The sequence below is a fragment of the Pseudopodoces humilis genome, chromosome 18, assembly GCF_049639895.1.
Source record: "Pseudopodoces humilis isolate 2021_Gansu_Grassland_sample_001 chromosome 18, ASM4963989v1, whole genome shotgun sequence".
Lineage (NCBI taxonomy): Eukaryota > Metazoa > Chordata > Aves > Passeriformes > Paridae > Pseudopodoces > Pseudopodoces humilis.
This window is the reverse complement of record NC_142217.1, coordinates 15,086,780-15,108,341: the sequence shown is the minus strand read 5'-3', so window position 1 is coordinate 15,108,341 and position 21,562 is coordinate 15,086,780.

The window sequence follows — 21,562 nt, the reverse complement described above, 5'->3', positions numbered from 1 at the left end:
TCATGTTTGGGAAGCTCCTGGAGAGCAGAAGCTGTGCAAGTGCAGAGCATTATCTTCTCAGCATCCTGCAAGAACATGCCAGCAACATTCAACCTCCCCTCAAATCCAGTGGCAGGTCACAGCGATTGGCGGGTCTCGCATGTGTGTGACTGTGAGTCACCCAGGATAACTGATCTTCATATTAATCTATTGTTGTAAATGACTTGGAGCTGCCTACAGACAATCCTTCAGAGTATGGAACAATGGAGAACCTGCGTATCTGAATAAAGCCTCCTCTGCATGGCAACTTATTGCCATCGTAACCAGCATAAACAAGAGCAATTAAGACAATTTCAGAGCATCACCTCCTCCCTCTGGGGTCTTAATGAGAGCACGCTCAGAAGGGGGCTGGAGCAGAAGCAGCAAGGGCTGGGAGTTAACTTGTGCAGGAAAAGATGGGCAGGGAGAGTGTTGGATCCAGAGGATTGCTCCTCTCCACTCCAGAGTGTAACACAAAGGGCAAGCAGGGGGAGAGATTCAATCAGCTCTGGGGTAGATAGGAAAAGCTCTGAGAAGCAGGCCTTTCCTGCTGTCTAACCCTCACACCAGCTGTTGGGACCCTGCAGATTTTCCTGACGTATCCAGGTGACCAGAAGTAGCCAGAAGGGGTGAGAAAGACATGGGCACCACACAGAAGGATAACAGGGTTCCAAGACATAGCTCTTGGTAGAATCAGGGTTGGATTGGACTGATGGCCTTCTAAGGGCAAGGTGTTCAGGAAGAAGCTCTTCAAAATATGATGATTATCCATCCCAGAAAATAAATACAAGCCTCCACAGAGTGCTGCTGGATTAGTGTATAGGTTGCACATGCTCCATAAACCTTTGCTATATGCTACTGATCTGTGAGCACTCAGATGACTGAGAAGCTGTTTGTGGGTGGCTGTGCAGTGAGGAGAGATGGAAAATTGGGAAGCTCTCCTTTGAGGAATCTGTCAGGAGATGAGAGGGACTGACCAGTACAAATACTCCAGGGAAGGAGGGGAGACAGCTCCTATCAGCTTGGTGATGGCATCTCTTTCTTTGGAAATCTGGCCCCTTGCAATGGAGAAGAAATGGATGGGACTTTGGAGCAGAGCTTTTGCGAAGGTTTTCATAGGATTGAAGGAACTGTGATTTTCGACTCTTTTCAAATTGAAGGCAGAAGTGAAAAACGAGGTTCCTGCACTGTCACAGTGTATAAATAGCCTGATGGAAGCATAACAGCAGCTCAGTTTGGTATGTATCATGCACTCAAATAATTTTATAAAAAACCCCACAGAATTCTATCCATCTACTCCTGCAAGAAGCTCACCAGCTTCTGTTTAATGTGCAATGACAGCTACCCTTACTTCAGGTTGATCACAAAACTCACCCTAGAACCAAAATGGTTCTTTCCATTCTCTGCAGAGACAATTTTTTCCTTTTAACTTGAAATTTGCTATCATAGATTAGTCTGCTTAAAAAGAAAATGAAGAAAAGTGGCACATTAACTTGCAAAGAGAAGAAAGGAGCTAAATCTGAGACCTCTTATCTGAATCTTCCCAATGCCTAAGTGCTGGATAATTGGAATTGCTGTCTGAGCCATAAAACGCTGTTTTGCTCAGATGTTCCTAACCCCAGATATTCTTCTCCTTTCTGCTTCTCCTTCAGAAGCACCCTGGATCTAAGATCTCAGGAGATACGTGAAATCTGACCTTCAATGGAGAAAGATCCTACTTAAACTTCCTAGAAGCCAGGAGGAGATAAGTGCTTTGCAAAATGAGAAACCCGCTTTTTTTTGGAGTCAGGAGTTTTTTGGAAGCACAGGGTCACTCAGCCAACCACATGGACCAGTTTTCCCTTAGCTGAGAGTTTTGACAACCAGAGTTCAAACTCTCCCAACCAAAGCACTTCATATCACCAGGTGGGTTTCTAGGAGGCAAACAGCTGTGAAATAGTCACCTTTAGGATATTGGGTCTATCTGCTGTGCTCATTGCCTTGTGTTTATTCTCTGTGTATCACCTTGGATGAGTGTGCACAGCTGGAGTCCACACAAAAAATATAGATGAGTCTATAAAGAGAAATAACTATTAGTGTTGCTGATATTCAAGACGAGACAGCTTTCCCCATGGATATCTTGTTTGGGTACTGCCTGGAGGGCAACTAGTGAGGACTCAGCAATTCTGAACACCAGCTTACATATTTAGGAACCTCATGTCAAATGCGTCCCAAAATACAGCAAAAAAAAAAACGGCATTTGACAGAAAAATGGGGAGATGTGAACAGCTGAATCTGTTCTCTGCCACTGACTCACCAAGGGACATGGAGCAAATCACTTTATTTTTCCATGATTCAAATACCCCTTTGCAAAATGAGGCCAACAGCAAAGCAGGTCCAGCACTTCTCATAGTGCTCAGGTTTGTACCTGGTGGGGTATGTGTGTCAGCTGGGGAGCACCAGAGCCTTCAGTCCACAAGGAAGGTCTGCAGGGAGACATCAGTGTTTGTTAATCCATGCTTTATAATGTTCTGACATCTGGAAGGGCAGAGCAGAATCGTTATTGTTCGGGTGATGACCACTGTGTCCCTTATTAAGACGAAATTAAAAATAGGAAGTGGTTATAATTATCATTTTGGACACCAGTCCAGTGGCATCATTCTCAACACAGTGCTGGGATTATAAAGTAATAGCCAAGGGAATGTCAATTTACAATTCCTTTTTTCAGTGCAGCACAAGTGTGAGCCAGTACAATCCCTGCTATCTCCTTCCCCGACATCCAGCCGTGCATTTCCCATTACTGCTCGTTCGGCTTTCTGAGGTCCATTGTAACATTAACAAAGGCAGCCCAGTGATATTGTTACATCCAAATGATGGACAGAGACAGAGAAAAAACTCCCAGTACCTCTAGAGATGAAAACAATAATCTTGTACCATTCCAAATGGGAAGAGAATTTCCCAGATAAAGATTTACCTGTCTCCTGCTCTAAGGCAAAGTGCTGTTGGCTGTTCCAAGCTCACTGGCTTTGCTCTCCACTCCACACAAGGAAGTGAGAACCTGCCTTTGGAAACTGCTAACCTTTTCCTGAATGGAAAACCAAACTAAAGCACTTTGTTTGGGAAAGGCTTGCGCTGGGATTCATAATAAGCCATCACTGACGTGACAGACCTTGCTGTTGACTTGGAGCCAAATCTTGAGGTCCTTCCCTGAAGGATCAGAAGGATTTGGCCCCAGGACTGTTATTAGCCTTGACATCACCAGCTCCTGACATGGGATAGTTTTCCAGTGAACTTGCTTGAGAATGTTTAGAAATGTCAAGTGGCCGAGCCACGAGGACACAAGAACGAGAAGGTATCAAATTCGCCCAATTGAACGGGAGAATTTCAGTCCTCCCCCTGCTCTCGCTGGCGATGGCAGCGCTGCTGACAATGTATGTCAGGGTTACACTGCCTTATCAGGCCTCTCTCAGCCCAGCACCCTTCGTCAGCACAGTCCACATGCGCCATCCCAGCCAAGCGAGAGCAGCAGGATCCCCATGTAGGTTCAGACCCGTGAGAGAACTTTTCCAGCACTAATTGTGTTGTGGTGGACAGAGCTTGTACCAAACCCTTTACACAGAGGATGGATACTGTGTGAGCTGGAGCCTAAAATGTCTGGTCTGTGGTGTGATAACATTTTGCCAAAGGATTTCTGGTGTTATGTCACGCTGAGAGCTTTAAGGGTGGGGAAGGAGAGGAGCAGAGGAGACTGAAGAAGCCACAGAGCACCGATGAGCTTGTGAGGCACAGCAACCTCATACATTTTCTTTTACTCCATATAGGCCAGAACTCCACGCTGAGCTCCAGCAGAGGAAAGGCCGTGTGTCAGGTAAAACCTCTATTCAAACTTTCTGCATGCAGGGAATGGCTACAGCACTCACTTCAATACTTGCAGAACAACTCACTCACCATGGTTTAAACCAAACTTCTCAACAACCTTTGCCATTCCCCATTGTCTTCCCTGTGTTCAGTGCTGTCAGCTTTTCCTTGGACACATCCACAGCACAGTAAATCTTCCTCCTGTGCTCCTCGACTCAAGCCACCGTTCTGGTTGCTGACATTAGTCAAGGTCTAACAGGATCTACCATTCCATTCACGCCTCCAGAAGATTTGTGCCATCCAGATGGCCTTACTGAGTGAAACTCTCATTGTTTCATGCAGCTAAAATCAGTTCTGCTAACAAAAATGATAAGGTGCCAGAATCCGTATCGATCATATATCCGCCCATCTCTCTTGCCATCTCTCCACAATTTCCGCAATCCTTGAGAGTGCCACTTGTCAGTGCGCTGCAGGAACTCATCCAAAATGCTTTAAGATCCCTAAATTAATCATGGAGGATTCACCTTCCCTTCCATCAGAGAAAACAAAAGCTTGAAATTCAAGGGGAGGGCTGGAATCTCCCCAGCTGATTGGCTAGAGGATGTCTTCTCACCCACACATCCCACTCGGTAACATTTCCAAATATTTTTGGGCAAGCTGAAAACAATTGTGTTGGAGGGGCAGGGGGGCTGCTAATACCCTATCGGTTTCACATTCCTAGGAGAGTTCCCAGCCCACCAATCTGCCATCCTATATCAGGCAATGAGCCCTCAGCTGGAAACTTTACCCTGGCTCTACCTATTGTCCAATGTTTTCCTTCCTACCAGATGATTGGAATTGCACCAGTTGTTAATTTTACACCTGCTGTTTGTGAATATCCCTGAGTGACCTTTCCAACAACAGCTACCCCGGGGGATTTCTCGGTGGAGAGATGCACACACATGCATGCAGGAGCAGATAGAAAGGGAACAGGAAGGGGCCTCCTGATGAATGATGAGGGATTAAAATAGCTCTTGCTGGGGCCATAGTGGGATATTGGACAGCAGGAATGATGAAGCGGATGTTTAAAACATAGCGAGGTGTGGATCTAAGCACAGAGGGCAAAATAGTGTTAGCAGATCCCTTCCTCTTTCCAGCTCTCTCTTTGTGCCCAGCTGGCTGAGCAATGCAACTCCCAGAGCCTCTTACAAAAGAAGAATGGCTCCCTGACATGCTGAAGCCAGAAGAGAGAGAGTCTGAAAACCCTTTTATTTGGGAATCTGAAAGGAATATCTGCCCTGTGGTCCCACTCATCATCTTTACCTTGGTGTAACTGACCCGAATGCCATCTCTGGAAGGCATCAATCACCCCAGAAGGGATGTGTCAGTACAGCATGGACAGGAAAAGCCATTGGCTTCTCAGTCCTAAATTCTAGCTGGTCTGAGGAAGTCACAGGTGCTCAGATATCACTGTGACCAGTTTCAATCCTCAGATTAGGTTAAACACATCTAGCCCACGTTAGAAGTGATTAAGAGCACTCTGATTATTAAAAATGATTTGTGGCGCCAGAGATGGATCAGAGGAGAAAATGTCCATGGGCTGTAGCCACATAACCTCAACATTTCCTACAGCAAGCTGGTACTTGGCTGTAAAAAGTGGAGTCGTATACAAATAGGAGCAGGAGATGGCAAATTTTCCTCTGAAAAAAGACTGAATATTGGATAAATAACACAGTGGTGGATGTCTGCTGAGTGGTAGCAGATGTTCAGGAACAGGCAAGCCTGACCCTTGTGGAGGAGAAATCACTGATGTGGATATCAACAGAATTCTGTGTGTACAGTGCTCAGTCACAGGCATCCATCCCCCTGGTACAGCAGGGATCCATGTGCCAAGCAATCCCTCTCCCAGAGATTTCAGCTCAGGATAATACAACCTTTCACTGGAGAATGTCTCTGACTCGGGAACCAATTCTGTTCTGAGATGACGGGGCAAATCTTGCCTCCACCCTCTAACCTGGCCACGCACAACTCAAATGGAAAAAGCCTTCTCAGATCTGAACCCAGGTCCAAACCAAGCTGCCCACAACTCCTGTAACTTCTCACTACAGGATGAGGGGACCCCATGCTGTTCTAGAGCCCCCTTGCACATGAGGCTCTCCCCACATCTCAGCTAATGAGCATCCTGTATCTTCTGTAAAATGGGAGCTCCAAGGATTGGCCACTTCCCAGTTTTGAAGAACAACATTCTGACAATCTAAACTCCTGCTTTAACCCCAAAAGACATTCCTCATGTCTTCTCCTGATCAAGTGAAGAAGACAGAACCATTTCTGCAGAGAACCTGTCTAAAAATGCCAGGGGAATAATCCCAACACACCTCTAAAAGAAAGGATGTCCCTAATGCATCATTTTGCTACAGTGTTTTTGTGAGTTGTTCTGAGATTTTCAGGCCACCAAGCCACCACTTTCTAAATAATCTTGGCCAGAAAATCACTCAAATGAACAGACAGCTGCAGACAGTACAAAGTGCCTTGGGCAGCATTGGAAAGGGTCTGTGTGTCAGGTATCTCCAAACTCCTGGGGATAAGGGGAACAATACCTCTAATCTCCAAAAAAATAACTCCTTAACTGAGTGAAACCCATGGTGGAAGAACAAGGATGGCAGATGAGCTTCTCTCTGCAGCCTCATCAACATGCTAATGGCCATCTGCATCTCTGGATTCAGCTCCATCCTTGGCCAACTCGGTTTAGAAAAAGTTTTGTTTTTCTTGGGCTGGTTTTGTTTACAGCCGCTTGACCGAGGCAGAGAGTTCACCAGCAGCTGAGTGCAACCCAGGCTCTCCCAAGTGTACGTTCTCCAGTGAAACATCTGGTTACAAGGCAAGGTCAAACGGGCCTGATATGGGAGAGGGCCACAGATTCTGCCCGCTGAGATGCAGCCAGCTGGGAAAAGAAGAGGTTTTTCTGGGTATGTTGGAGGATTTGGCTGGGAAAAGGAAGGAGAAAAAGAAACATACTGCAGAAAAGCTGAGGATCAAGAGGCTGGTTCTTTTATTGGTTAAGAGTCAAGACCACCCCAGTTGTCACATGAATTGCTGAGTCTTATTTAGTAGGAATTCTAGTTGCTCCCAAACAGACAGAAGGTCTTTTCAAATCCCTCATTTATACATATTCCCAGTGTATGTATACAAATAGAGATTCCCCATTATCCTGGGACTACCTCAGACACACATCTCAGACCTTCTCACTCTGTTCTTTCTAATTTTCACCTCTCACAAGGCACTGGAGCTGGAAGGATGAAGACAGATCCAGCTTGCATTACAAACCTTGATCTCCTAAGTTCCATGGGACAAGGACCACCCAGCTGCTCAGTGTTTGTCCAGCACCTGCACCACTGGTGCCCAAGCCAGTGTCTGGATGCAATAATGACACAAATAACATTGTTCAGGACTGGTGTGAGAGCTCCTGTGAACCAAAGAAACCATTCAGGAAGCCTAAAGAACAAATCCTTCCCCAGGGAATGCTAGCAGCTAATATTTAGGGTTTCTTTGTTTTTAAAACAAGGCTTGTTCCTCTGAACAAGAATCAGAAAAATACCCCCATGTGAATTGGATGAACCAAGCACACAGAACACCAAGAGAGGAAGCTCATCATGCAGACACAGCAGGTGAACCGGGATTGATTCATGGACAACCAAAAAACAGCGGAAAACACTAAATTCACATTATGGTGTTTATGCAGCATGAGCTGACCAGCCTTAGTAACACTAATGTTTAGTACATGATTTTCAGAGAGAAACAAGTGAAGAATAATTGTCTGAGCATGGGACCAAGCACTATTTCTGAGCTGTGATACTTCCTCCTTCGGGACTTTCACTAAATATCCTGACCTGTTTGTGCTTGAGCATCCCCCTCTAAAAGGATAAGGACAACAGCAGTCACTCACCTACTTTGGTGGGTAATAAATGACTCAGAGAGCTCTCACCGACCTCTTCAAGTCCTACACACAATACCCGATGTGTCATGCAGCACCTCACAGCAGCCAGAAAGCTGTCACCTCTTAATGGGCCTGCCTTGCCAGCGGGATGGGCAGGGCAAAGCATGCACAAGGTCCTTTGGCACCTCTGTCCGAGCTGGGAATGGTTTGCAGAAGGATCCACTGTCCCATGGAAGGAGTACAGAGGGAAGGGGAACAGCTTGAGCAGGGTGTGTGCTGCCATTTCATTGGGTCCTGCTGGAATCCGGACATTGCGGGCAGAGGCATCTTTTGAGGCTCAGCACATCAGCTGCTGCCTTCATGCACCAGAAATAAAGGACTCCAAATCCAAACCTGGAAGCCAACCAAAATACCAGAAGATCGTTGTGCTTCTCATATGCATAATCTGATGCCTAATTTTCATGCATTGCTTGTGTATCTTAATCCCAGCTTTCCAGAGGATGCTGTCCCATCGCTGATCCCATCAACAGATGGACTCCATCTGCCCACATGAAAGCTACAGTTTCACCCTGCACAGATTTTTCCCACCAAACTGCTGGATGCAGCTGTTACCCAGGCCCCTGCCTTATGCAGCCCTTGGTTCAAATACAGAGGTTTTCCTTCACAAAATCGTTACCATTTCAGTCCCCCTTCAAGCTGCCATGAGCAAGCTCTGGTCTGCAGTCATTGTGCTCCAATAAACTCCATCAGCACTTCCCAGCACACAGCACTGGCTGGAATCTGCCTGGCTTGGAGCACAGATCCAGTGTAAAACTCCACACAGAGCAGCCAGTTATTCATAACAGTCTATACAAGGCACATCTGGAGCGGGACTCAACTCACACATCTCTGGGAGTGCAAAAGCAGCCACTGCTTGCTTGAACACAAATGTCACCTATAAAAACTTCCCAAAAATCCTTTTAAAAGCCAACCATGTGATTTTAGCAACTTCACTTATCCCTCATGCTGTAGGTAATATTCAGGGGAAAGATATGTTTGCCCCCTGATATCTGCCAATAGTATTGGAGGGATAAAATGGAACCCAGTCCCATTCTTTTCCCAGCAAAGGAAAAAACCAAGACATATGTGAGGCCCTGGCACAGGCTGCCCAGAGCAGCTGTGGCTGCTCCATCCCTGGAAGTGTCCAAGGCCAGGTTGGACAGGGCTTGGAGCAACTTGGAATAGTGGAAGGTGTCCCTGTCCATGGCAGGATTGGAACAAGATGAGCTTAAAGGTACCTCCCAGTCCACACCATTCCACGATTATATCATTCTGTATTTCATTCCCCAAATAACAACAATAACAAGAACACAAAGTAACATCCTTATTCCTGTCTCCCAAAACAGAGGCAGGGGCATTAGGAAAAGGTGCATTTGCAAACCCACAGAATCAGATTTGCTAAGACATACTGAAGAGTTAAAAGGGTAATAAAGCCAACTGGGAGCACTAAGTACGCACATGTAGGAAGATGCTGTAGAAACTGGGCTTGAGAAGCAACACAAATGTTGATTCATCCTCATCCCTTTCCTTCTCTTCTGTCTTTTCTATCATGATGGGAACAGCCTCTCTAGAAAAAACTCACTGTATCTTTCAGTCGTGATAAAAGAACCTTCCTGCTGCCCACCCCAAACCCGTATCTGAGTGCTTTAAGGGCAGAGTTTTGTCATAAGGTAAAGAGTCAAATAGTTCCCCCCTCTCTTTTTTTTTTTACCATTATGCCATGGTAGATTTGGGTCATACCTAACCCCTAATGGGCACAAGGGCTTCTCTGCCTATTGAGGCTGTACCAAAGCAGACAGTAATGTTTGTCAAGGCCTCCTCTCTCTCTGGTGCCAGGAGGGAACCACACTGAGGAACTGTCTGGGACTTGGCCACTTCCCTTCCTCTTCCTTTCAGAAGTGTTTTGATTAATCTAGTAAACCATTCATTCTCTCTATCACTCCTTAACTTTATTTTTGTTACTTCTAGACAGCTCGGAACACCCTTTCCTAGGTAACATTCACTAAATCTGTCTGAGAAGCCAAACCCGCTGCCTCCCTGCGTCCAAGACAGAGACACTGCACGCAGTCGGATCTGGCATTGCCTGGGGAGCACCAAAGAACCCACCCACCTCCATTTCTCTGCCCCCTGGTTCTGGGAGGTGCCGTCCTCCAGCTGGGAATGATCCCTGCCTCACTCCCCACAGCTCTCAGTCAGGAAGTTCCACCCCTGAGCTGGGAACAGGGAATGCTGTGGGGACACCTCCGTGGCCTCCCCATAGCAGTGGTTTAAGGGTGCTGACTGAAAGCATCCGCTGTGGCCGGGCAGCCGTCCAAGCACGTTGGACACAATCTCAGTTGCACTTCCACAGGGATCACACTCCTGGACCGCCAACCCTTGATTGCAGCGGGCAAAATCCTAAAGCAGGGAAACTGCCCTTAAAGCTTGTTCCCTCTCTAGTTGTTCACAGCAGGGATAAGTAAGGCCTCATCTATAATCACCTAAAACCATCACATGATTCCTGCTCTGGCAGTACAACAGCTGAGCACGCTGCAGGATACACAGCAACACACATTGGTGATGCACCATTACACACTTCCCCAGTGCAAGCCCTGTTGAAATGCTGCCATCAAATTATTTCAACTGATCAAAGCAGGAAAAAAATAGAATATTAAAGCCCCAGATAACAAATTAATAAGAATAAAAGCATGTAGGTGAGAATTAAGAAGGCATTAACATTCTGATGGCATCTGCTGCCTAAATTAAACTACAGGGAAAAAAAAAAAAAAAAAAGAGTTCAGCTGACGCTCAGGATCAGGACAAATAGTTCTCAAATGGAAATTACAGTTTTGAAAATTATGTACCAAAAAAGGATCCAAATTAGGACATTTCTGATTTGTGAAGTTCTTTCTCCAGGTGGGGATCTCAGGCTTGACTGGAGGGCTGGCAACATGATTGGCAAGATGCTGGAGTTGCTCAATTCCTGCATCCCACAAGCGGGACAAAATTGGCCCAGAGCCCAGCTGGGACAGTGTCTTGTCACTTTTCTGATCCTTCTGGGGCTCTGTCCCTTTTTGGACTTGGACCATATGGATATGGTGTGTAAAGTGTCTTTCATTCATGCAGACACCATCTTGGAAAAAGAGGAGGAATTCGGCCTGGATTTCCAAAGGAGCTCAGTGCTAAATTATGTGAATAACTGCATCAGTAATTTACATGAGCAGTTACTGTGACAACTAATAGTGAACAACTTAAGTAGCCAGTTGAGCATGTAATGACCTGAGTTATATGCACCATCATGTCTCTTTGGCACACCAAATTAGGTGTGCATACACATTTTGCATGCCCTGAAGGACTTCTACCTCAGCAACAAGCCTTAATTTCACCGCACAAGCCTGATCTCAGCAGCCTAGCACAGCACAGCCAGTTTATGCAACGCAAAGAGCTGGCACAAACTCCACAGCCCAGGTCAGAACGGATCCTCAGACAGCTAATTAATTTTTACTGCTCCTTTGTGAACTGTAAATTACCCTTCATTTCCTAGATTTCTGTCCCATTTTTTGCCTGCCTTTCTCTAGTGAAGCAGTAAAAAGGGAAAAGTGCCAATAATGGGCTCTCGTTGTGATAAAGCAGCCACGATTCACTCACGCTTTGAACAATGCTTATGACCAGAATATAAAGGCAATTGGGTTTCAAGAAACTGTCCAGAGATAATGACTTTTCCTGTAGATGGAAGGATAGGAGGAATATTTTATAAAAAGAGGGGCGGGAGAAGTGTCTGTTTTGCAGGACAAACACAACCAAGTTCCTCTCCTGCAGAGGGTTAAAAACAAGATAAATAATCTTCACTTAGAGACCAAGTTCATCAGTATTGCCTGCACAAAAGAGAAGGGAAACTGCTTACAAGGCTGAACTGCCAACAGCCTCCCCTTCTCATTCAGACAGGAAAGAAGAACCTCTTCCAGAGAAAGAGTGACCTTCAGACCACACACACACCCTCAGTGTCTTCTGAGAGCAGCCCCTGAGTGAACGGTGCTGGATCAAGGACGGGTGGGGTTTTTTCAGTACTGCTGTGACCCTGTGCAAAACCTAAAACTGCTGATTCCGCTGAATCTAGAAAGCAACACCCTGCCAAGAAAAGATCTACCAGTGTATACAATCCTGCAAGCTGTGGTTCCAGTCTATGTTCTCTGCTGTTGTCACTGTTCACAGAATCATAGAATGGTTTGGGTTGGAAGGGACCTTAAACTCACCTCATTCCAGCTCCTGCCATGGCCAGGGATACCTTCCACTATTCCAGGTTGCTCCAAGCTCCAAGTAACCTGGCCTTGGACACTTCCAGGGATGGGACAGCCACAGCTTCTCTGGGCAACAAAATTAATCTAAACCCTTTTACCTTCTGATCAGAATCAGAAGCAGCTGTAGGGTAGAGATCACAACACACCAGAGATGAACTTTGCACAGGCCCTGCTCAAATTCAGGGCAGATTCAGCACTGTGAGACTCACTTCACCCTTGTGTCAGGACACCAGCATTTGCATTAAACCCTCAAATAACAAAAAGGTATTACTGGAATTTTCATGTGGTTGCATCTACCAAATGCCCCTTGAAAGGCCACGGCCACAAGAACATACGGAACATCTCCGGGTCCCAGCTGTTGGGATGCTGCAGGAATGAGAACACGGCACTGCTGGGGTGCATTTATGGGGCCTTCAGCATATGAGACACTTATATTGCAAAACACCACATTCCTCAGCTCTGACGGAGCCTCTTTTATCTCCATGGCAGATTCCTGAGTCGCAGTCGCTGCCAGAGGAGGGTGCACAGTGAGTTAAAGGCCACGGACCCTGAGCTCCTCTTGCCTCAAGTCATTTACCCAGAGCACCAGTGACGTTATCGTGTTCAGCCCATATTTACTACAGCTACAAACTGATTCAGAGAAACCTGGAGTACACGATTAATCATTACTCTTGGGATGTTGAAAATGGATACCAGAACGGACTTCCAAATTAGGTATCTAAAAGTCCTGCATCTCCCAGGAGAGCCCCATTACATCTCCCTACTCCTTCTAATGGAATCTATAGTATGTGAGCACGGCTTTGCCTCCCACAAGCCCTCCCTGCATAATTATCCCCAGCTCAGATTGCTGCCTTCTGTAATGGCTGGAGAACCACTTTCTTCAGGCTACTGAGATGTAAAGAGGAAATGTTTATTGCAAAATGCAAGTCAACCACAACCAGTGGGTCTGGGCCATGGTGGAGGGATACAGAAATGGCTTCTTCTTCTTTTTTTGGCCTCAGAAATAGAACTCACTAAAAATAGCAGTTCCACAGGAACAAGACTGCCTGAAAATAGCTGTTTCTCAGGAGCAGGGCTGGCTGCTTCTGAAAGAAGTAGCTATTAATGTATAATTGTCCCTGAGGCTGGTTTCTGAGAAAATGCTGTACATACAGAGGGCTGTAAAGAGATATGTTCACAGCAGGGAACACAGGCACCCCTCTCTTGTCAGAGGTCCAGTGAACTCCAGTAGCTCATATCAGTCTATGTGGTTCGCTAATCATAGGCACAGTTAGATCCATCACAGCACTGGGAAGCATTTCCATCTGTTCTGGTTAAAGCAGCACTCTAGGATGCTCTTATTAGCTAGACCAGTAAATAAGAAAGCTTCCAGTGGCTTTAACCAAATGTGCACTGATTCCTCTCCAAGGACTGAGCAAGCCTTACAAGCTAGAGCTAGCTCTGAAATCCCAGCACTTTCTTTCCACAGAAGATCCAAGAACTTTGTTGAATTGCAGGTTGTGCAATCTACTTCCAATTTCCTGCTCTACTCAGCACTTAAGAGTTTTCTCGCACAGATGCTACAGGGCAATAAATCTTCTGAAGAATGGCTCTACATTTCTCCCACTATGGTGTTGCCTTTTAATGAGGAAAGACAAATTGCTTGTGAGATCGGCTGATTGGTTGGTTATTCCCTAAAATGTCTCACTCATCCCTTTCATAACACCATGGGTTCAACAGCTCATTTCTTCTGTCTTCGTTTTCCTTCCCAGCACAGCCAGACAATATCTATATCAAGGCCATTCTCCTCCTGTTCTTCTCCCCTTAAGGAAAAATCCATCTGGCCAAAAGCAGCAGAGATTATAAAAGGTCCAGAAAAGGCAAATTTTGGAAAGCAGCAGCTTTAAGGAAACTGCAGTGGGGATGAAGTACAGAGGGCCTGGCTGCTGCTGCCATCACTTCATTCCCACAACATCAATGCCAGAAGCCATAGTAACCTCAGTTGGGAGCATCCTTGCATCCCCAAAGCTGTGGGACTGGATGGAAATCTTAGATTGCTCCTTCCAGGCTCTGCTCTAAGTGCTGCTCCAAGTCATATCTTCTCTTTTCACTGGTGATCTGACACTTCAGCATTCCAGTAACAGGAGAAAGTGCTTTCCACAAGAAGTGCATGGCTGAATTTCTACCCACTGAGTGGCCCAAGGCTCTTTTAGCTTGAGAAATTGCTGTTTCTTTTCCTGACTGAATTTCAGAAAAAGTAATGGCACCCTGCTTGTCCTTACACTAGGCTGCAGTTTCCAGCATGGAAACTACTGATTTCCTGGGAAGATTTGCATTGTATGTGCAATGAAGACCAGCATTCCCAGGCTCCATTTTATCCTCATTTGCTTAGGAGAGAGAACTGGAGAGGCTACAGCCTGGATATTTCACATGACAACTGGAAAACATCTCAAACACAAAATATACAGTGCCAGAAGTGTGGTGCCTGGTTTGGCCCAGCAATACTGGAGCAGGTACACACACCCTGTCACCCAGCTATGTCATCCAGCCACCCCATTCTGATCTTTCCCTTCCCTGTTGCCAAGTGGTTTGTTATATAATCTAAACTGCACACATAAAGGGAAAGATCTATAAAATATAGAGACACAAATACGCTCCTTGCCTTTTTATTTTGCTAAAGTTTTGAAAAATGCCTTGGGGTCCTCAAAACCAATAGCCCATGAAAGATAGAGTACTTGATTCCTGTTTGATAGCAGCAGGGTGAGGATTTTTTTTTGCAGCTCAGATCAGTTTGATTAAACAAGCGTTTTGTTGCAGCCGTCATACAGTGCTCATTAAAAAATACTCTACATTTGTGTAGCATTTATCATCCAAGAATCTCATCATGTTTAACAAAATGTAATTAATTAAACTTTACAACTCCCCCCAGAGAGGGATAAGGAAAATGGAGAGTTGCTTTAATCCATCACTGAACTGCAGCAGGCGCTGGGTTAGAGGAAAGCAGCTTTTCAACAGCACGCAGCAGCACTGGATCAAGAAGAGAACATCTCCAGGCAAAGTCACCCAGGGAATATATCACACACCTCGTGTTTGCCTGAACTGTGCACTTCCACTAAAGGTTAAATGCCAATTCTTGCGGAGAAGAGGGGGATTTTTCATCCTCACCCTGCTCCCCAGGTTTGTATCTGAGGCACCTGGCAGCACAATGCCTTCCACTGAATCCCCAGCAGTTCTAAAGCCCAGGGGCAGCCACGACCTTGCCTGGAACCCAGGAGAAAATATAAAGCCACACAGCCACAAATTGCATCTCACAGTCCTGAAATGTTGTGCAGGCTGGTGCTTAAAGTGGAGGGAGGCTAAAGTCCCTTTAATCCCTTGCTTACTTCCCTCTCCCCTCCCCATCTGTAAATCCACACCTGTTAAAGGTCATCCTGAAATGAAATACATTTAAATGCTTCCTGCTGCTGCTTGTCTCCCCTGTCCTGGTCCCCTGTGATCCCTCCCAGTCCACACTGCGGAGCAGAGGGAAGGAGGGTGCCCACGTGCCCTGCTTGAATGTCAGAATCTCGTGGCTGAAATCCCACCTCTTAGCTGATCTTTAGAGAGGAATCTCCCTCTCAGACCAGCTTTAGAAGCATATAGGATAACATGGCCATGGGGCAAGCCCGATTAGACAGATCTGTTATGCCACTTTCACTACCTAGGAAAAAGCTAGAATTTGATCTGGTGCAGGTTGGGGAACAAATGCAAAGGATCTTTTTTGTGAGAAAGTTTGACAACAAAACCACAGGGATATGTGCCAGGTGAGAATGATGCAAGCAAACATATGGGGGGGATAGATGGAGCAGCACCAACTCATTCACCAGTGATCAAAAGAGCCATGAATCCAATGGCAACTGCATGTATGGATTAGAGAAAGAGCCTTTGCTGACCCTCCAGATGTGCAAGTACCACACTGGAAGGCCTGGGCTACATGTGGTGAGACACAACTGGCTGGTGGCCACTAAGCTGTGGCTCTCCCACTGCGGCCCTACAAACCTTCTGATTCCTTTGTCTTCCAAGAAGAAGCTCAGCTCACCCACTGGTACAAGCCCGAGGTCTCACTGGCACAGTTCTTCTTGGCTCCTTGGCAATTGCTTCAGCCTCCTTGCTGTCACAGGCGAAGCGACTGCAGCTTTCAGAAAGAAAAAGCCTGGGATACAAACCCTTCCAGTTCTCAGTGGGAAGATGTGCTGAGTTGAGACTGGCTGTGGTCTGGGATCTGCAGGAAACAGCATCAACAGGGCTTTATGGCAATAATGTCTCAAAGACACCAGTGTGTTTGGTCTGAGCAAGGTTCCATGTCAGCAACTGAGCTGCTTCTAAGAAACAAGGTAGGAGAGGGAGAACAGCCATCGGCTGTTTCAGCTGGGAAGGTCAGAGAGACAATTTCCACATTTATTTTCATCAGACATAAATGTTGGAAGAGAGAAAAAGTACAAGGATTGTGCTGGAGGAACTGACAGTGGATTCAAAGATGGTAACAAGGTGATTTATTTTAAGCCTCTGTCACATCATTTAATTAGTCTCCAAATCCTCCCCTGATAATTTGAGGCCCATTTGTACATCCCTCCTGCTGGGCCACTCACACTTAGCCAAATAGACACATGGATAAGTTGTAATTTATCACACCAGTCTTCCCCCACTAATGAAGGCAGATCACCCTGCCCTTCTGGACTGATACCACCATGCCATACATATTTTTCCTCTTTTTAGCATGAAGAAACTGGGTTTTACTGGTCCCTGGTTTTATTTTCATGTTTGTCTCTGGGAAGCAGCCTCAGATACAGCTGTTGCTGCAGCAGATTTATCTCTGTGAAAATTCCTGCTTTAGTTTTGCAAGTGTTTTAATTAACGTACATTATTTTAGTACACTTTACTACTGATAGCATGTAATTATCTCCCCACAGGTATATATTTAGCTAACCACCAGGCTGATCAAAGACTTATAAAATAAGATACTTTTGCAACTGACACCAGATACAAGCAAAGGCCAGCAAGATGGGACCAAAGGAATTCCCCCTCCCCAATCCTAAACCCAGGCCTCAAATTTCACCACTTGAAAAGATAATCATAACATTAACGTACACATTTTATCAGAAGAGCATGAAGATGGATCAACACTGAAGTGTCGTGAAGGAGAAAAGAACTGTGTACATGCTAAACTATTAATCACTGGTAAGTGATCTCCTCTGCAAAGTGTTTTGAGGTTGATGAAGGAAAATGGCTCTGTAATAACACAGAGCAAGCAATCTGCTTGCAATCACAGGTTCATTCTCTCAACTGCTTTTGCCATGTCAATCCCTAGGTATTATTATCTCTGCAAACCAATTTACCATTTTCTTGAGGAAGTCTGGCCATGGAAGAGATTTCAAACTCCACACCCTTTTCTTAGCCTATTCAACACTGGAGTCTGGTTTCCACTGCAAGCACAATTTTAGATGAACGATGCTGAGACCTCAGTAGCTGCTCTGTTCTCACCACACCAGACTGTTCATACAATTAAAAAATAACTGACTGGATGAAGCAACCTGGGGCCATAACTTTTCTCCAAATTACTGGCTGATAGAATGTGCATCTCTCTTCTGAGCTTCTGCAAGAGCTGGTAGCCCATGATTTCTCTTTCTCCTTGATGGCTGCAGCTCCTTAACCTGTGCTGGTGGGAACTCATCAGATTGAAATGAGAGCTTTGGAGCCAAGAGGCCTCCTGTGCCAAACCACATGTTTCAGAACCGTATCTGGTCCACAAACCACTGAAGGTTTGACCCTTTATTAAAAGCACTGGGTGCTTTGTCATCAGTTTCAATGGGCGTGGGATCATTTAGGTAAATCTTCATTTCTTGACCTTCTCGAAGGCCACTCTGTGCTACCTCACATTCCTGCAGACACTGTGTCTGTATATTCCTACAGGACCACTGACCACCCAGGTGAGACCCTGAGTCTTCAAAGGGTGGCATATGGAACAGGAAAAATGACCCCAACTTCTGAGGGACGCTGTTCTGCTTTCTACTTCTCCTTTTCAGAAGCTCAGATGAAGTGTGACTTAACTTTTTGGGCCACAACTGAATCTTTGGGCTAAAAGCTGCAATATTATGTGTTACCCTTGTTAGTGGAGAAAGGAAATCTCTTTTCTATCCACTGACGTCTTTTGCAAAATACTCTGTGTTTTTTGAATGTATTTCTATTTCTACTTCTATTATTTCTATGCCATTATTTACAGACTTCACAGCATTTTCTAGAGAGGTCTTCACTAAGATGAAAACCTCAGGGCAACACTCCATTAGGCTTTTATTTTTAGACATTGGGCTAAATCTTTTTGAAATTGGTAGGTTTAACTGCATTCCTTTATTTAGGGTAGCTGAAGGAGACATTAAGTCTATTGCCACCCACAATACAAGATTGCTCAAGAACCTGAAGGCTCTGGGAGGACAGTTTGGAGTAGGCTATTAAAAGGAAAGGTTATGTGTGGATGCTACGGTTCAGGTGGAGGAAGAGACAAAAAGAGTATGGAAACAAGCAGAGAATGGAAACTTCAAAGAGCCTGAACAATCACTGAACAATCACCTGGACTGAATACAAGGATTTGAGGTGACATTGCTGCCTGGAGCAGGTCTGGAGCTCTAAGCAAGGCAGCTGTCTCTCAGTGTGTGAGTTCTTTTGTGATCAGGAAAGAAGGGCTGTGAGAATTCTTGTAGGCAAACAGAAACACATCAGAAACACCTTTCTTTGTCACAGATCCTCCCACCTGGATCAACCAACAAGACCCTGAGTTTTGGCCAGAAGCACAGGTCAAAAGCAGGAAATGTGCAGCAAAACCTCCTGCACATCTGCACCATTCCACTCTTCCTGCTGGGTCAGGTTAAGGCGGCATAAAGAGAACAGCCCTGTTCCTCTCACCCTGCCAGCATGGGCAGCTCAGGCCAAGGCTTGAGTCACTGCTGCCTCTAATTGCATTGGAGATGGATCCTCATTAAGGATTCCATTCTTACCCTAACAATCCAAATTTCCCCAGATCTTGCTATTTGCAAGCAGTTTGAGCAGTCTTATGTGCTCTTCCACTCTGCAGGGAACGCCTTAAAACGAGGCCCCCGCCACTGGCTTTCTTCCTGTAGGTGAATTAATCTGCCTTGCATGAGTAATCCTATTTAAAACAATAGGTTGCTTTGCAAGAATGAGGGAAGCAAGTTTGGAGCATGATTTTTTGCTAGTACTGTAAAAAGGGCACATAGTAGTTCATAAGGGGACACTTCAGCCATAAAATGACAGTTACTGGTAAAGTCCAATAATTAAATAAAGGATAATTTAATAAGAGGATTTTAAACTCATTTAGCAGGGTCTAAATTTGGAGCCCTTTCTTCAGGTGATCAGACACACTATACTTTCCTAATCTTACTTTCTGTTAATAAGGAAAGAAAAAATAAAAATCAGGCAGTAATGTATTCCTTCTGCGTTATGTTATGTTATCCTATAGAAGTACTCAATGTAAATGTAATGTAAATAAATTAATTTTAGTAAAATAGAAGGTGAATCTAGACATGGAGACCAGCCTGTGATCTGTGACACAGATCCATATATTTTCAGCTCATTTAATACCAGGTAACACAACCCTGCAGACTCCAAGAATCCTGCAGTGGCAGGAGGGAGGAGTATGGAATAAGATTCTGTGAGCTAAGAGAAGTAAAAGCTGCAGAGATTAGTGTTTATGTAGGAGCCCTGTGGGCTCCTTTCAGCGTCCTTAATTTAGTTTTCATCGCTGATCCGCTCTACCAGTCCTCTGTGGGATGGAGATTTCATATCCAGGAATCCCGGGGTGCTGTTTGACCTGTCAGGAGAGGCGGGGGAACGGCTGCTCCCTGTTTACCGCTGCAGCACTTTGCTTTTCAGCTTCATCACAATAAACAACAACAAACCCTGACACTGCTATGAACCTGCACGAGAGGATTTGAAGCCTCTAGAGGTCACTACACGGGGACCATCAGCCGCAGCCGCTGCCTGCGAGTGACACCTGCTGGAGTCACACCTGGTGCCACCACCCAGGGCTGCAGGTGTGAGCTCAGGGTGGGCCCGAACCCCCCGGAAAGGATCTGGGGAAATGGAAATTAATCTGGATGCCTCCTTCCCGTTTTACTCTGAGCTGGTGCAGTCTCACCTCAAGTTCTGGATGCAGTTTTGGGCACCACAATACAAGATATAAAGCAATTAAAAGGAGGGCTAAGAAGTTGGGGAGAGGTCTAGGGGAGAAGCAAAACAAGGAGTGGTTGAGGTCACCTGGTTTTTTCTGCTGGAGGAGACTGAGGGGAGATCCATCGGGGGCTGTGGCTCCTCTGCAGCAAGGGGAGCTCCAATCTCTGCTCTCTGTGACCAGGGACAGGACTCACGGCAATGGCTGGAATGTAAGGGGGAATATCAGTAAAAAGTTCTTCCTCCAGAGGGTGGTGGGGCACTGACCAGGTTCCCCAAGAAATGGTCACAGCCCCACGGCTGCCAGAGCTCCAACACTCTCAGGGTTGCACAGGCTGTCCCATGCAGGGCCTGGAGTTCGACTTTGATCCTTGTGGGTCCCTTCCAACTCGGGATATTCTGCAATTCCTGTTTCAGGAATGTAAAATTTATCTTTATCTGCACATTAATTGCTCCACCACTCTGGTTATGTGGCTTTATTTACACCACATACCCCAAACAGCCTCTCCTTTTGCCTTTGACACCTACATGAGTAGAACACAGCGTATTCCCACAGGGAAAAGCCTCAGTGGGCACTGAAAAGGGACTTCTTACAGTACAATAAGAGATAATTTCAATGTATGTTGCAGTATATACTGTCTGCGAGCACACATTTACCGTGTTAGAGCTGCAACTTAAGAACACACTGGAAAAGGTTCATTTGTGGGACATCGACAAGATTGCTGATGGAGACGTGTGAAGATGCTGATGACAACTTGTGAATTTTTCTATATTTTCTCACAATCTGAAGCGCTGCAAGGAGGGCACCTGACACCCCATAACGTGGGACGGTGCGAGGCGCTGCCCTGGGGGATTGAAGGACATGCTCAGGAGTTGTTTACCATCCCCTGAGGAAGGATGCAGCTGATGAAGGGACCTGCTGGACTGGAAATGAAGGGAAAACCCCTCAGGTGCCCCAGCCCTCTGCCAGGCTGGCAGTGCCTGTGGCAGCTGGGGCAGCGGGTGCACTGGGGAATTGGCACCTAGACAGGAGATCACAGAATCATGGAATGTTAAGGGACTGCAAGGACCTTTAAGATTATCCAGTTCCAACCCTCTGCCATGGCTAGGGATACCTTTCACTAGATCACATTGCTCCAATTGGCCCCATCCAACCTGGCCTTGGACACTTCCAGGGATGGGGCAGCCACAGCTTCTCTGGGCAACCTGTGCCAGGGTCTCACTACCCTCACAGGGAATAATTCTTTCTGTATATCTAATCAAAATTTCTCCCACTCCC